At 45.3% G+C, this 13263-nt stretch overlaps 1 protein-coding gene across 3 annotated transcripts in view; it reads left to right on the forward strand.

Annotated features, from left to right (window-relative positions):
* Window positions 1-13263, forward strand: part of GNAO1 (G protein subunit alpha o1) — a 172856-nt gene that overhangs the window by 15345 nt on the left and 144248 nt on the right. The window lies entirely within an intron of this gene.

A 13263-nucleotide genomic window follows, 5' to 3' on the forward strand; every position in this document is an offset into this window, starting at 1 on the left:
AATTTACTTTAATTAAATTATAATTCAATAATCCTGACTTGTCAAGTGTACATTATTTAGTTTAAAAAATTTTAGTAAGCCTTAACAAAATCCCTTTGGCTGCTTTGTGGAAGATGGAGCACACAGGCCTTGCACAGTCTAAGCAGTACCCCCACTGCTGGTCCCACGATTGAGCCTATATTATGTGCCGTACCTGGTGGCTTTCTCATCAGTTTATTGATGTGTGTTCCCAGTTTTCCTGTTTTACTTAGCTTTCCTTTATAATTGGCTTGAGAACGCAATGTGGGTAGAAACCATCTGCTTCCTTTGTGTGGGCCCATGGTAGATACTGTTACATATTATTTTCCTTACATTTGAATGGCACTCGAGAGTTTACAAGCTGCTTCCACATTCATTATCACCTTTGGGCCTTACAACAGTCCTGTCAGGCTGCATAGACACCCCTGGATCCCCATCTTACAGAAACTGAGATGAAAAGAAGTCAGTGTAGCAGTATCAGAGAAGTGTGAAATTTGGCGGTCTTAGCTTTGCCGTGTGTTGACTACCAGTGTGATTTGGGGAAAATTATTTAGTCTCCCTGAACCCCAGTTTCTTAATTATTAAAAAGAGATAAAGAGGAAACACACTGCAGATATGCTATGAGGATTAAATGAGGTAGAGCTGAAAGCACTGAGCACATAGTTGAAATTAACTCAGTGTGAGCTATTTATATCATTTTTACTATCAGAGAAGACAGATTTATTCAATACGATGTGGTCAGTACATGATGGAACTCAAGCCCAGTTCTTGTGATTTCAGGTGTGTGTCTCCTTCCGCCACATCACTCAGTGCATTCTTACTGGTTGGCAATTGATTGGTCCTGGGCTAATTAATTTTTTTTTTAATTTTTAAAAATGTTTTTATTTATTTTTGAGACAGAGAGAGACAGAGCATGAGCAGGGGAGGGGCAGAGGGAGAGGGAGACACAGAGTCCAAAGCAGGCTCCAGGCTCTGAGCTGTCAGCACAGAGCCCGACGCGGGGCTCAAACTCACAGACTGTGAGATCATGACTTGAGCCGAAGTCGGACACTCACCTGACTGAGCCACCCAGGCACCCCTATCCTGGTCTAATTAATTACTCTTTACCAAGCTAGATCTTTCAATGCAGTCATTGATTAATTCAACAAATACTTATTGAGCCCCCACCGTGTGCTCAACACTGCATACGATATGATGGTGAGCCAAGACAGGCTGGTTCTCTGCCTTGAGAACAGAGATGCCCTTACAATTAATAAGCACCATAGCCAGGATGCTGAGGGCATTCCTTCGTCAGTTTGGGGTGTGGGAAGACTTCCTGGAGGAGGTACATAGAAAATGTCTTTTTTTAACAACGAAAAAGTCTTTTTTATTGTGACATAAATATACATGCAAAGTGTGCATTTGTTTTAAAAGGCAAACGTTCACGTAAGCTTCACTAGGTAAAAAACTAGGATGTTCCTAACAGCCAGGAAAGTTCCCTAAATACCCCTTCTTGATCCCTACTACCTTGATTTTCATGGTGTTTCTTTGCCTTCTTGTAGAGTTTACCACCTATGTATGTATCCTGTAATCATAGAGTTCAGTTTTTCCTGGTCTGGATGTAATTAGAATCATACTGTTATATATTATTAAGTCTTATATCTTTTCTTTGATATTGTGTTTGTATTATTCATCCATGTTGTACATAACTGTAGTCCATTTATTTTCATTGCTATATAATATGCTATAGCATTCTCTTCTGAATATTTATAATTTTTCTCTGTAGCATTCACAAATATTTGTGTGTATTGATGAATATGCTATATATTATTGACTTCACTACTATATAATATACATTGTTATTTGCTGGCTATGACAATACTGTAATTTATTTATCCATTCTACTGTTGATGTACCTTTGGGTTATTTTGAGTTTTGGACAATTGTGAAGGATAGTGCTATGAACACCTATGCGGATATATATCCTAAGGCACATGCATTAGGATGTGAAGTGTTCTTTGAAGTGGAATTACTGGGAATCTTCACCATTATTAGATAATGCCACATTATTTTCCAAAGTGGCTATTCCATCTGATACTTGCACTAGCAGACAGAATTCCTGTTGTTCTAAATTCTTGCCAATATTTGGTATGGTCAAACTTTAAAATTTTTGCCAACTGTATTGGTAAGCAGTAGTATTTCATTGTGCTTTTACTTTACATATTCTAGCAGCTTTTCACATATTTTTTGGACATTTGATTTTCTCTTTTGAGAAACACCTGTGCTTTTATTACTTTTTAAATTAGGTTGTAATTTTATTAGTAATTTTTAGGCATTCTTTATATGTTCTGGATACTAGTCCTTTTCCAGTGTTATTCATTACAGATATTACCTCCCATTCTCTGGCTTGGTTTTTCGCTTTGTTAATGGTGAACTGTGATTAAAAGATGTTCTTATTTTTAATGTAGTCAGAGTTTTTGGTATTCCCCTTTTTGATTATTGTTTTTTGTGTCCTATTTGAGAAATCTTTCTTTCTTTATCTCTAAGGGATAAAAGCTACCCTCTTTTATCCTCCTGTTCAAAAAAGCTTTGAAGCTTTTTTCTTCCATATTTAGGTTTTTAATTCACCTGTAATTCTTGTATGTGGTATAAGATAGAGGTCTTGTTTTATTTTTTTCCCTAATAGACACCTGTTTGTGCCAGCATTGCTTATCCAAAAGGCCATTTTTTCAGGCACTGTTCTGTAGAACCACCTCTATTTTAAGTCGTGTGTTTATATATGCAGAGACCTGTTTCTTCTCTCTTTAGACCATTCCACTGGACTCTATTCCTATGTCAGTGCCATGCTGTCTTGATTACTACAACTTTGTAACATGTCTTGATGTTTAGCAAATCCCGTCTCTTCTCATGGTCATCTTCATCAATGTTTGGCTGTTCTCAGCCCTGTGTGTTTGCATGTAAATATTAGACTCGGTTTATGATACTAATCTGTTTGGGTAGAATTGACATCTTTAGATTTGACATCTTTAAACCTTAAGTTTTGCTGATCCATGAACATGTTATATTTCACCATTTATTTAGGTTGTCATAATTTCTCTCAGAAATACTTAACATTGCCCATAGAGATCTCATATACTTTTTGTTAGATTTATAGCTAGATACTTGATATTTACAGTGGTCTTATAACTGCCTTTTTTGAATTGCAGTTTGTATTTGTTGCTGGTCTAGAGAAATACAACAGATTGCATATTGATTTTGTATTCATCAACCTTACTTAATTTTTATATAAATTCTAATGGTTAATCCGTAGATTATGAGGCCCAGAGAAAGGAGTAACCTGTCTAGGTTCCAATGGCCTTGCTAGTAACAGAGCAAGAATGAGTGTGGTCCCATTTTTCCCATTTCTGCTTCCCACTGACTGTTCAGGAAGGGTTGGGGTAGAAGGACACAGCTGGGGAGAAGGAAATCACATTTACCAAACACCTGTTATTTACAGTGCTTACTACATATGTGAGCTTAACTTACTGGAGGCTGATTTTTGGTTATCCCCATTTTATAGATGAAGGAAGTGAGATTCAGAGAGGCTATTCGAAATATTTGTTCAGGGTCACACCTTGGTTTATCACTGAGAGGACATTCCAAAGTTGGAGGTTTCTCTTTCATGCATGTACCAGTTTGCACACCTTCTGTATACGATTTTAGATACCCACAGAAGTCTTTGGGCCTCCTCCCCTCAACCAGGCTGTCTCCCGGGCCTCCGCCCTGTGCAGATCTGCCTCTAACAAAGCTGTGCTATCATCTTCAGACTCACACAGGCCTGCTTCTTGTCAGCTCCTAGGTTGAGTTCCTACCCAAAGTCCTGAGATCACTTTCATCCTGCCCTCTCCAACCCCCCCCCCCCCCAACATGGTTCCCTCCCAACTGAGAAAATTAGTTCACAAGTTGTTGGGTTCTAGGAACCAAATTAGGAGTTGGCCTGGGCATCTTGTTTCGGTCCTGACTTGAAAATATGGTTGCGGTTTTATGACTCTGCTTTGTTATACAGTGGACTAGAGAGAATTTATGGTTGCAGTCCTTCCTGGCTCCCCTTCCCCCAGTCTGACTGATTGGTGGGAGCTGCCTGCACGCAAAGAGGAGGTTTGCTGTTACTGGCTGTGCAAAGGAATTGTGAAATGCTGTTTGTGAACACAGCCCAGCAGTGCTCTATTCAGTGTGACAGCTTCCTACTTGGGAACACACAGCCCTTCACAGGGTGACTGTAAATTATGCAACTCCGGAGCTAAACAATGAGGACTAATGGGGAAAAGGAAGGGACAGACTGGATTTCAGCCTGGATCTGCAGTGGTAGAGTGCAAGCTTAGGCTACTTGGCGATCCATGGGAGGAAGGTCTTTAGCAATTGAGAAAAGCCAGGAAGTCCTGTCACAGTGCTACTTGTGAGAGTGGGTTTTACTTTTTTAAAAATGTAAATGTTCTTTTCAAACTCTGTTTATCAATTCAGGGAGCGTTTTAGAAACTAGGAGAGACATTTACAAAAGAAAGTAGTCATATGTTGTTACCCAAAGTAATTGAATGCTGTACACAGTATTTAACCTTTGTCCTCATGGCCCCAAATCATCATTTTTTCCTTACTGCTTTGTGCTAAAAGTCAGCAGTGCCCCTCAGGGCAATTGATGTACAGACCATTTCCCACCCCCTGGCCCCCCTGCCCTGCCCCCATGGTCTTAGAATGCAATTAACTCCACTTTGATATGCTTTATATAATTTTCCTGTCTCTTCACTTGCTGTCATCTGTCATGCCTTGATGCTTTCTGTGTTCCTACCTCAAGCCTTATTTCCCTTCTCTTGTTCTACTCTGAATCTGTAATGGCCTGGAAAACTACGTGACTGGGTCTGTCACAAGAGTGTGTAGGGCAAGAATAAATAAGGTATAAGTGAGGACCCCTTCTACAAGTAGAGTGCTTGTGCTTTAGTGCCCAGACCTCTCTGCACTCCTGCCTCTTAACGGCATGGCATTAAGTATGTAAAACTGAGTTGGCAACCATAAAATGCTCTACAAATGTACATGATGGTGAAAGGGTTGCTGTTGTTGTGCAGCCTGGTGCTCAGAGTTCTTCATTGTCCTTCATGATTCCTGGCAGGGTTCTGATTCACAGAAATTGTTGGACAAGTAGCTTCCAGATAAGAGTGATGCACTGTCATTTGCTACAAAAGATGTTGGGCTGGCCTTAGCAGCCAGGAGGCTGGTATGAAGAACCTCTGTGGTGAAAGGGTTCTGCCGGGCCCTTTCTGTAAAATGACACAGGCACACATGGGTGCCACAGGGGTCAGCTGTGTGATCGACAGGGCCATCCCTGGGAACCCTCCGCAGTGGTGGGCATCACGGACATCCGCTCACCTGCATGAGAACTCTAGGTCACTTGGCAAATCCAGGCCAGACCCAGTCGCTACTTTCAGGAGACCAGCACCGAGGGAGAGGGTGGGCCGCTCCTTCCTGCTGGTCTCCTAGCAGAGGAGGTCATCACTGGCCCTGGCTCTGCCGCCTGCTCTGCCACAGCACAGTTCCCAGACCATGAGCCCTGAGGCTTGAACAAGGACAGGAGGCTGTCCTACAGTCGACCTCATTCAGGGCTGTTGACCCAGGTGTGGCCTCGGCCTTAAACACACCAGGCAAGCAAACATGGTGTTGAGGTACAGATTCCCCGGGAACCAGAACCAGGGGGCAGGTCTCCTCACGTACAGCCAGAAAGTTTAGTGGTATACAAGTGAACACGTGTGTTATCCTATTTATTTTAACGTGTTTTAGGACGAAAGGTCTGTAACACATCAATGCCGTGGTGTTATAAATAATTGTGGTTTAGGATGCAGTTAAAGTAGTGGGACATTTTTTTTCAAAGGCATAAAAGCCATGAAGGTGGCCAAAAAAATGTTTGGGTAGTGCTATCCTCAGCCCTTCTGACAGTATGGGAGTGCTGATTCTGAGCAGGCCTCGCCCTCTAAGGGGCAAAAGAGTGCCTTGAGAAGGCTCCGCCTCTGTCATCTTGGGTAGGTGGTAGCAGTGTCTCTTTCCCAGCCCCGGGCCCATGAGCTGCCCCACTCAGTCATCTTCTTCCCCCCACGTGCCCGGCAGGCATGTCTGGGCCTGGCCTGGGGCCCCTCACTACCATCTCTTGCTGAGCCTTTCTCTGGGTGTTGCGCATAGCCTCTCCTCGTGTGTCTTCCAGAAATTCTGTTTTTGTCCTTCACCATCCTGCTCAACCACTTCATGGTTTCCTCTCACCCTCTGCATAGGATCTACAACTGTCCTTAGCTTTGAGAACTTACCCCAGTCCAGCTTCCCACACTGATCCTGAGCTGTCTCTCATTCTGTATAGAATGCTTGTCTCTGGGATCCACCCATGCCCATGCCTCCATGTTGCCTCTGTGCTGGATGCCGAGGCAGGCTTCCTGTCCTCTTCGTGTGCAGGCCTGGCCTCTGAGGGCCGGCTCAGTTCTCATCCGCTCTGGGGGGGGGGGGGGGGGGCGCTCCATTCTCTAAATCACTTTGTATGTGGTGCCTGCACCACAGCATTAGAGTTTTTAAACATGCTGTCATGGTCCCTAACGGATTGCCCTTCTGTTTATCTGGTCACAGACACACGAGCGCACACACTTGCACAGGTACCAGAACAGACTTGCTCACCGCGGGCCTGGCAGAGAGCTCTGCCCGTGAGCCGTTTGGAGAGAAGCAGTTTGAGCTTAGTGGGGAAGTGTTCCAGCTCTTGTGCTAGCTCTGCCTGGTCTGAATCCTCGCCGTGCCACCTGTTAACTTTGTGACCCTGGGCAAGTAGGTTTGAGGATGATGGGAAACAGAGTAGAAAGAATTTAGCTCCGTACTAAACACCAAATACACATACACTTGGTATGTGTAAGACTTGCTTCTTCATCTGGGCTTTAAACCTCCTGTGGAAGGAATCCCGATTCATAATCATTTCCACCCCATAAGCCAGATAGGTCTGAGGTGCATAAAGGAATATTCAGGGTAAATTTACATAGTAAGTCAGGTAGCCCATTTACACTGCTCTGAGTTTTCTTGTAAACTGTTGGGCATAGAAGTTTTTGCAATGCTTACGTGAAACTTCAGTATGCATACGTGGTATGTATTACCTGTATATTTGGGTCCCCAGTGGATTAAGAACTGCTGAGCCTGGGGCACCTGGGTGGCTTGGTCGGTTAAGCATCTGACTCTTGATTTCAGCTCAGGTCATGGTCTCCTGGTTTGTGAAATCAAGCACTGCATCTGACCCTGTGCTGACAGCATGGAGCCTGCTCAGGATTCTCTCTCCCTCTCTCTGCCCATCCCCTGCTTGCACACACTCTCGCTCTCTCAAAATAAATAAGTAAACTTGAAAAACTAAAAAAAAGAATTGCTGAGCCTACCACATCACAGGCTGGATGGAAAAACTATAGTAAGTGCTCCTCACTGGGCACTTACTATATGCAGGAAGAGGAAAGGGCTCTGCTGCCTGTCCAACTGTGGAGGCGACTTCCATCTCTGACTACATTCCCTTCCTGTCTCCCTTCCCCACAGCCTAGGCCTGTGCCTCTGCTCCCTTGCCCTACACACCTTCACTTTGCAACTCATTCCAGCAGGCGTTAGGGCCAGATTTAAGCAGTAGAGGAGTTTGTGGCAGGGCTACGATGCTAAGCCTTCCTACTGCTAAGGGCAAAAACCTAAAAGAAGTAATATCTCGATCTAGGCAGTGCTTATGTAGGCTATACATTTAATCTAATCAAATCTGAGGACCTGTACACCTAAGGTTTTTGTGTCTTACTATATATCTTGTTCTATATATATTACTCCATGTACCATTTCTCAAGCCTTTAAAAGGCGGCGATAGTATTTTTTGTTAAACAAAGGGCCTGGGAAATTACGCAATGCCCCTCTGAATCTACCAGCCTTGGGAAAGTCTGATTCTGTGGGGAGCAGATGGGGGTACTCAAAAGAGGAGGACAGGCCCACACCCTAGTTTTTCCCCACTCAACTACTAGCATCAGCCTTCTGTGAACTTCCTTCATCCCCCACATTTGTACCTGCAAGTGGAGGACTGGGAAAGGATGCCCCAGCACCCACTTTGGAGGCCCCGAACTGCCAAGCACCCAAGTTCGTGGTCACAGCCCTCTCTTTGGCACAAACTGCTTGCCACTGTGAAGCACAGGAATTCATGTCCTTTCTCTGCCTTTTGCTGGGCTGGGAATTAGCAAGTCCTTACCCTCTCTGAGCTTCTGGGGTTTTTTACCCCCTGTAAATTGGCGATAAGACCTGTGTTAGTCTTAACAGGAGTAGCAAATGAGATAGTGGATGTGAAAGTCTCATAGGACCATAAAACATAAACGTCAATAAAGTACACCCCCAAGGTCAGCTTAATTCCACTAGTGTTTGAGGGCCCAGGTTTTGAAGAGCAGTAATGTCCAGTGGTTCAGTGTGCAGGCTCTAGAGGCAGCCTGCCTTGGGTTCATTGGCCCTGGCCCTGCCACTTACTAGCTGTATGACCTTGATAACCTGCTTACTGTCCTGGTGCCTCAGTTTCCTCAGTTGTAAACTGGGGATAATGACAGCACTTGCCCTACAGGGTCGTACTAAGGATTAGAGGAGTTAATCCAGGTAAAGAACTTTGCTCAGGGTTCAGCTATGTAGCTAATACTACCATGAGCAAGGCTGGCTGCTGGGCCTTGAGAGGACATCTTTATTGAGCAGAGACTGGGGGCAGAAAAAAAAAGTCTCGTTTGAATATAACTGCTTTGTGCACCAGCTATATTTTCCATGACTTGGGTCTTGGGATAGATTATTTGCTGTATTTGGTAAGTTTTTCCATCCTGAAACCTTTAATCTTTTGAGTTTGCTTAATAAATAAAGGGCCCCTGTGACATGTCCTTGCCTTCAGAGTTCTGCTGCAGCATCGCTTGTGAGCTCTCTGATTTCCAATTCAGCGAAAAAGTGACAGACTGGGTCTTCTGGCTCAATTCAAGGTGATTGCTGCATAGTCATTTTTAACAGGACACCAGATTTAGCTAAATGCTTGCAGCAAGGTAGTGCGCATATTCAATTCAGAATGCTGGTTATATGGGCTGAGCCTCTACATCTTTCTGTTATGAGCCTGGATTCTAAAAAGTCCCATACCGCTGACATAGTGGCTTCTGTTCTGCCTACGGGGAGTGGGGGGGGGGGGGGATGCGCAGGGCAGGAGACCCCTATCATTAGAGTCGAGTGTTGACTCTTTCTTTACCCATCTTTTTGTTTTTTAAAAAAATTTTTAATGTTTATTTCTGAGAGACAGAGAGCGTGAGTGGCAGAGGGGCAGAGAGAGAGGGAGACACAGAATCTGAAGCAGGCTCCAGGCTCTGAGCTGTCAGCACAGAGCCCAGTGTGGGGCTCAAACTCACAAACCGCAAGTTCATGACCTGAGCTGAAGCCCAGTGCTTAACCGACCAAGCCACCCGGGTGCCCCTTCATCCGTCTTTTTAAATGAGTATGTATGAAGAAGCCCTTGTCTGGAAACTGTAGGGAACTCAGAGAAGTAGGAGGGCCACATTTGTTGAAAGTCGGCCAGGTTCCAGGTGTTCTACATGCATTAAGATTATTTGGTCATCAGACATTATACCGTGAGTTACTTATTATGACTTTCTTCTTACAGATGAGAAAAACTAAAGCAAGTCTGTTGTCCAAGTTCACCCTCCTGGGGTGTGGCCTGGATGTCATCCCAAGAGTTTTCTGGGACCCTGTATTGCATTATTCCAGGGTTACCATTCACATTGTGTTATGTATGAATGCTACATCCAGGATCTTTTTTCTGATTAGCTTCAAATCAAGTAGGAGAGAGAGAACACATAGGTAAATAAACAGTAACACAGGGTAAAGTCTGGTAAGGGGCAGAGAATGTGCTGTGTATGTTCCGAGGAGGGAAGAGGCACTTACTCAGATGGAGGCAAGGAGGTGCCAAATAGCTCGTAATTTGAAGTCAGTTCTGTTGCGTTTCGCATTGTGATCCAAATGTCCGATGCATGTTTCTGATATTCTAGGAAATGTCAAGAACGGCTATTAAGCTGTGACTAGCCATAAGTGGTTAGGACATCCTCTCAAATGTCTGACTGTGGCTTCCCTCTTCTTTTCCTCCTTGCCCTTTTCGGGAGATAGAAAACGTTCCATCGCATTAAGTAGGGCTGTTCCCTCCCCAGGCTGGATGCTCAACTGGTTCACACAGTCCTGAGTCAGGAGTTGATTCATATCTGGGCCTCAGATGCCTTTCCTGGTAGGTAGGGATGGACCATCACCCAGCCTTTCGGTTCTTGCAGGGGTGTGAGTTGTAGGGAGGTACCAGTGTCAGTGGAGAAAACCAGATGAGAGCATTAATGTTCTGCTGCAGTAAGTTTGGCAAGAAAGATTTCCAGCATAAAATTCTCATGTAAAATGTGAGATGGTGAGACCTGATGGTGAACTTGGGGCCCAGCCACACCGCCCACCATGCTGACTGACTCCACGGGCCACTTGAGAGTGGCATTTGCTCTGCTCCCATGGGAGCTCAGCTGAGACTTGCTGACGCCCTGCTGCCCGATTCCCTAGGACAGGCTCCAGGTTCTGCACACTCTGGTCCTGCCTGCCTCTCCAGCCTCTTCCCTTGCCAGCCACCTTGCCTCCTTGTATGCTGATCTTCCTTCCATTTCTGACACAGACTCTGTGTGGTCTGTGTCATGCATCTCCAGGCCTTTATCCACATTGTGCCCTATTCCTGGAGCCCTTTTTACCCTACTCTGCCTGCCCAAATCGTACTCAACACCCAGGCGTCAGCACAGATAGGACTTCACAGAAGCCTTCTCTGAACCCATAGGCCACTGGTATTCCCTCGCACATTGAACAGATCTACCCACTGCTCCTTCTATTATCTTTTCATTATGGGTATACGCCTACGCCTTTTTTTTTAAAAAATATGAAAGACACCACTTTGAGGGAATGTGCTCAGTTGGAGCCATTCCTTGCCTCCACCCCTAAGCTACACCTCTGAGTTGACCCATTCCAGAGAGAGGCCCCTGCATCCGAGGGACACATTTTTTTTTTTTTGGGAAATGTATTTATGTTTTTATTCAGGAACAATCAAAATGTTTTTGAAGTACGATTTTGGTCCATATCATATAATATAAGCAGTTTCACCCTGCTCCCCCCACCACCCCTTATCCAAAATCCATGGATGGAATATCTAGGAAATGCACAATTTACATCTTAGAAATAGCAGCATCCCCACAGGGGACCTCGTGAGACCTGGAGACTTAGCCTAAAGAAGGCAGCCTACTCTTCCACCTATAACAGCCATGGTTCAAAGGCAAGTTACATCTTTCTCTTAAGATGTCAAGGACGTTAAATGTCCTAAGGTCAAGGACTCAGTTGCTTGTGGAGATGTTGATGCACTCAGGGAGCATACTGGTACCTGATTACCATTATTTTTCCATTCCAGTGGGTCTTGGGTTGAAACTAGCACTTTGGGTTAAGGTCTGCTGTGATTAACCCTCCCCTCTCTTGCAAGCCCCAGTTTAGGGAGGAAGTCCCTGCATGGTTGAGAAGTCAGCCAGGCTTGGAAAGCTAAGGTGTCCCATAGCATCTTTGCTCTTGCTTATACCCTCTCACAAAAGAAGGCTTCCCGGGAATCCCCTTAGTTGCTCAGGTCATCATGATTGTAATTGCCTTCCAGAAAGCCAGAGGTCTTGAAAGGCTTGTCTTTGGTAGCAAATAATAGGAGCTCTTTCCTTCTCCCACCCTATGTCCCATCCCCCAGATAAAGATACTAATACACAAGGAGGAAATTTAACTTTTTCTAGGCCACACAGCAAACCAGCAGTCAAGACTTGAACCCATATCTCTTGACCCTTGATGCAGGCCTTTGTCCATTGCCATGTTCTGCCTTTTCTGCAGTCTGTCATGACTTCCTCTGTTCTCTGGAAGAGTCCTGAAACTCTCAACCTACAAAATAGCCCCTGAGAGAGAAGCATCTGGAGGCATGTGCTAAAATTCCCAGAGCAGAGGGGAAACCTGTCTCGCAGCTCCCATCAATAGGGTAAGGCCCTGGTGCCTTGGGCTCTCCAAGGTGTGAGAATCTCAATTCCCAGAACTACAGAAGACCCTCGTCCGTCGAAAAGTCTGGCAAAGTAGAGGAAGATTGTCTATCTGGCTGATGCCGAGAAACAGTGGGACTGGAGTTGGAGCCCCAGAAACACGAGAAGGGCAGGAGATGGAGGCGCTCACTGACAGAGCTCTTCCACATCTATTCTTTTTGTAAGCCTTCCCACAGCTCCTTGGACAGCTGTGTGGACCTCTCTTTGCAGGTAAAAAAGCTGAAGCTGGAGGCAGACCTGGGATAAGGGCTCCGACCCGGTAGCCTGGGGGTCTGCCGTTGTTCCCACCCACCTGCAGAACTTCATCCCCACCTCCTCTGTACGCACTTCCCTCCTCCCATGAAGACATCACCTTGGAGGGTGCTCCCCAAAATGATTCACTAAGAGCCTACTACAGCCAGGCTCTGTGATAAGTTCCAGGCTTTGGGAACAGAGTGGTACTTGAATTTTCTCCTGCAAGTGTTCAGAGCCTCCTGGAGGAGACGAGGGCCTAAAACTGGGGTTGTTAATGTCCTTCGGGTCACAGACCCCTTTGAGAAACTGACGAAGGCATTAAGAGTCTCCTCAGGAAAATGCCCCTGCGTTTTTGAATTTGAAGAAACACTGCATACAGGGTCAATAGTCTCCCAAAGGGAGCCCCGGACCCGCCACACCCTGCCTGGGGTGCTCCTGGATCGCAGATAAAGAAACTCTAGGCCAGATAATGATATCATAGCCTTGTTCCTTGAGAAGAGTTAATTCTCTGAAGACATCTCGTCACAGTGAACAGAGGATGGGAGCCTGCGTGTGCCTTTGGGATCGTCGTTATCATTTGGGCAAAGTTGTACATGTGCCAGCGTCCCGTAGTCTCTGATTTGTTGTCCCAGGGTTGGGGAGGAAGCCAAGGCACAGAGAAGGGTGACCAGCACCAGAGCCAGCTATGGTGCTCAGAGAGAATGGAGACGTGGGACCCAAGCGCTCTACTTCTGTGGGGGATGGCAGGAGGCCAGATGGGATGTGGGGGAGACTTAGGAAAAGAGCCCAGAGTTAAGCACCAAAGTTTTTGCAATGGGATTTCACAGGCTTTTTAAGAGCTCAACTTTGAGATGAACAGGAGGTTTAGAAAGCCTTTATAAGGTCTTTCTAA

This window comes from Panthera pardus, unplaced genomic scaffold (genome assembly GCF_024362965.1).
Source record: "Panthera pardus isolate Hobbes unplaced genomic scaffold, ASM2436296v1 HiC_scaffold_18, whole genome shotgun sequence".
Lineage (NCBI taxonomy): Eukaryota > Metazoa > Chordata > Mammalia > Carnivora > Felidae > Panthera > Panthera pardus.